The sequence below is a fragment of the Lucilia cuprina genome, chromosome 5 (assembly GCF_022045245.1).
Source record: "Lucilia cuprina isolate Lc7/37 chromosome 5, ASM2204524v1, whole genome shotgun sequence".
Classification (NCBI taxonomy): domain Eukaryota; kingdom Metazoa; phylum Arthropoda; class Insecta; order Diptera; family Calliphoridae; genus Lucilia; species Lucilia cuprina.
Window position 1 is genome coordinate 63,344,162 of NC_060953.1, and position 4,478 is coordinate 63,348,639.

Genomic DNA, 4,478 nt, shown 5'->3' on the forward strand with positions numbered 1-4,478 from the left:
TTCTAGTTCAGTTCTAGTTCAGTTCTAGTTCAGTTCTAGTTCAGTTCTAGTTCAGTTCTAGTTCAGTTCTAGTTCAGTTTTAGTTCAGTTCTAATTCAGTTCTAGTTCTCGTTTCCAGAACAGGGCTAAATTTCTTTAAATTTCCAAGCTATAGTTATTGTTTTAAGGAAATGAGCAAAAATAAATAAATAAATAAAAGAAAATTTTAAAACAACAATAAGAACATTAAAACTATTTTACATTTAACAATTGTGTTCCCTCATACATGTGGAGTGAAAAGCGAAACAAATAAAAAAGATTTATTTTTCACACATAAATCAAACTGCTCCTGCTGCTGTTCGGGAAGTTAGTTAGATGTGAATGTGTATAAATCCATGATGTTTGAGTTGGGTGTTTTGGTTTATTTTTGTGGCCATTCAACACTTTGGCTTCTTTAAACTGCTACTCGCCCCATTCCTCATGCTATGATTTTATAACAGAAATAGTAACAAATACAAAGGTACAAAAATACCAATAAAAAATACATTTCTAATTTATAAACAGACAAATGAAATAAACAACAATCACAATCAAACATATTTATACACATGCATGAACTTAATATTCATTTTGATATTTGTTCGTAAAGAGAAATGTTTGAGTTCAATGTTGAATTAAATTGAAATGAAGAATAACAAACATTTGAAGTTGATGTTGTTGCAGTGCATTCATTCATCCATTCATTCACAGCTGGATTAGGAAGTCAGTCTATAAATGAAATATGGAAGCACTCCAAACTACAACTCATACACTCAGAGAAATATGACACAGAAGAAGTCAGAAAAGAAATGATTTAAAAACGTATATTTTGTTCTCATTCAGCTTTAGTTCAGTTCTAATTCAGTGCTAGTTGAGTTCTAGTTCAGTTCTAGTTCAGTTCTAGTTCAGTTCTAGTTCAGATCTAGTTCAGTTCTAGTTCAGTTCTAGTTCAGTTCTAGTTCAGTTCTAGTTCAGTTCTAGTTCAGTTCTAGTTCAGTTCTAGTTCAGTTCTAGTTCAGTTCTAGTTCAGTTCTAGTTCAGTTCTAGTTCAGTTCTAGTTCACTTCTAGTTCAGTTCTAGTTCAGTTCTAGTTCAGTTCTAGTTCAGTTCTAATTCAGTTCTAGTTCAGTTCTAGTTCAGTTCTAGTTCAGTTCTAGTTCAGTTCTAGTTCAGTTCTAGTTCAGTTCTAGTTCAGTTCTAGTTTAGTTCTAGTTTAGTTCTAGTTCAGTTCCAGTTCAGTTCTAGTTCAGTTCTAGTTCAGTTCTAGTTTAGTTCTAGTTCAGTTCCAGTTCAGTTCTAGTTCTGTTCTAGTTCAGTTCTATTTCAATTCTAGTTAAGTTTTTTTCACTTCTAGTTCAGTTCTAGTTATAGTTCAGTTCTAGCTCTGTTCTGGTTCTAGTTCAATTTTTGTATAATATTTTCTTTTTTTAGCCAACCACACACTGTTAGTGTATACTGCAAAAGTATCATCAGGTGCAGTCATTCATTCATATATACGTGCATTTAGCAAACAAATCCATTGTAAAGTCAAAAATTTTAACTTTTTCCAAGGGGGCATTTAAAAGTGTAAATAATGGGATTTCATTTGTTTCCAGAAACCCAATCACTTAAACACAAATACACACACAACAAAACAAAGAGGTTCAAACAAGTGTAACACACAACCTCATTGAACTACGTATGACTTACCAAAGGAATCATCATCACCAGTTTAAAACTCTTTCCTAGTCGAATTTAATATTTAAAAATACTCAACAACATAAAAAACATACAACGAACATGCATCGTAAATGTTTTTAAAACAATAAACAAACAGCAATTATTATTAGTTGTCTAAAATACTATTTAAAAAGAGAAGAATCGTTAAAAAAATACAAACAAACAAAAAACTACATTTATGGCAAAGAAAACAAACAGGAAAGAAGTAAAATTTTTAACAGAGGTTTTGACGAATATTAGGCACCCTATTCTTTAATAAAAATCCACTTGTACCTATTGCTTATAGCTTTTCTATAGTTTTTGAGCATTTTCTCTTTGAGCTCTACCATCAGTTACTCAATGTGTTACTTACAGACTGATAACATAAATATAACACGATTTTCTGCTGTAGGGTGAAAAAAAACCTACAATCACAACAACCTGAACATGTACGCATGAAGAAGTTTTTCACATAAATGCAAAGTGAAAACAACAAAAACTAAAATAACACCAACTACAACACAAAGTGAATAGCAAAAACTATTTTTACACTGAAACTCATTGTACACTGTACATGATTTTAACTGATTGCATTTGTAATAAATAAATAAACATTTCAATTCATTTGTATGGATTTGTTGGTGTTGTTTTTGTTGTTGTTAATATAGTTGTTGGATTTTTTATTTACACGCTACACACTTCATTGAACAATAAAAGAACTAACATAAGCCTCATTTACACTTTCATGCTCCTCCGTTATATTGGTAAATTTCAATATTTCGAGTTTAACATATAGAAGATTCACGAGTTACGCTTTCTTCTCATCTTCAAAAAGAAGACTATCATGAGTATAAGAAAACCTTGCTCTAAAAATCTTTGCAAATCCTTCAATCTCACATATTTCCGGATCATTTGACGCTCACGACAGAGTTGTCTCTGCAATAGTTGTGATATGGCAAACTCTCGACTAATATGTTTTGATCTTAGGACTAACCACCATTAATTGAAAAAATGGTGGTTAGTCCTAAGATCAAAACATTGTTCTACAAATTGTACTCGGATATATTAGAATACAAAAAAATTTAATAGAATTATTTTTTATTTAAAAACTTTGAAAATCCCTCCTTGGATTTATCCTTAAACGTGAATCATAGAGAATCTAAGAAATGGTTATCGTAACTGATCTAGTGCTAACCTTGATTATAGGGTTAGTTTTGTTCAGTCTCTGTCGTGCATCGATCTGAACTGATTGTACAGATTACTACCAGATTTTCTCGGAGTTACATGGTTACAATAGGTGGACCAATTGCAGACCAATTGCGATAAATCTCTTACTCTTGATGACTCCATTGGGGAAACTTCAAGAGCCCCTGGTCCACATGTGTTTACAAACTTCAGTTTTCAGTAGATCATGGGATCTTCAAAGCATTTTTTATGAAATCGTTTTGAATATTGGGATTAACGTCAATATATTTCTGACTTATTGATCTTTCCAAAATGTACTTTAAACAATGTACTATTCCTTTCTAAAACTATCATTACTTCGACCCAACTTTTTCCAACCATCTCCGATTCGAACTCTCAACAAGTTTTTTTCTCTCCTGCTGTGCTAAAAATTGATTTATTTTTCGACCTCTTTCCGCCTTCCAATAACCAAATAAGATCATATCTGTATATTTACAAACTGTTAATATTATAATGCTACATTCACTACATGACACATACATATATACAAAATTAATATTTATGCGCCATTACTATTTTGCAAATCTTTATTAATTTACCTTTACATCTTTTGCAACTATTTATTATTTCCAGCAAACTTACCACCTGTCCACCCACAAAAAATTTAGAAATTACTTTCCATACACTACCACCAAACAGCTGCCAACTAAAATATATTATGAACAGCATATTTGGTGAAAGCATTAGAAGAATTGAGGAATGAATAGTTACTCCAGCTGCCAGAGGTTTGCAGTTAAGAAAAAAACTAATAAAAATATGTTTGCCTGCGAAAGTTGTTTGCATTGTACAGTGAGTACACTTTGGAGCTTTGGACAATTTTGTAAATTGCCCAATTAGAAAGGAATGGGTGAAGGTGGAATGTCTAACATATTCCAATAATGTTTGCAAACAACATTAAATGGTTTTCAAGTGTTTGGCACAGCGTAATTACTATTGATTCATATGTTTCCTATACAGAAATATGTCTCTAAGAGACATGTTTTCTTTAGAAAATATTAAGAATGATTTTAAGAAGCAAGTCTCTTGACTGTAGAGACTTGTTTTCTATATGAGACTTGTTTTCTATAGAAAATTAGTCTCTCTAAGAGACTTTCTATAGAAAATTAGTCTCTTTAAAAGACTTGTTTTCTATAAAAAATTAGTCCCTTTAAAAGACTTGTTTTCTATAGAAAATTAGTCTCTTTAAAAGACTTGCTTTTTATAGAAAATTAGTCTCTTTAAAAGACTTGTTTTTTTTAGAAATTTTGTTTCTTTAAGAGACTTGATTTCTTTAGAAATTTTGTCTCTTTAAATGACTTGTTTTCTATAAAAAGTTTGTATATTTAAGAGATTTGTTTTTTATAGATATTTTGTCATTTTAAGAGACTTGTTTTCTAAAGAAAATTTGTCTCTTTAAAAGACTTGTTTTTTATAGAAAATTTGTCTCTTTAAGGGACTTGTTTTCTATAGAAAATTTGTCTCTTTAAGGGACTTGTTTTCTATAGAAAATTTGTCTCTTTAAGGGACTTGTTTTCTAT

The 4,478-nt window shown here is 30.6% G+C and overlaps 1 protein-coding gene across 1 annotated transcript in view; it reads right to left on the reverse strand.

Moving 5' to 3' along the window:
• LOC111677792 (bifunctional heparan sulfate N-deacetylase/N-sulfotransferase) overlaps positions 1-4,478 on the reverse strand; it is a 69,369-nt gene that overhangs the window by 61,320 nt on the left and 3,571 nt on the right. The gene's annotated exons all lie outside the window — the stretch shown is intronic.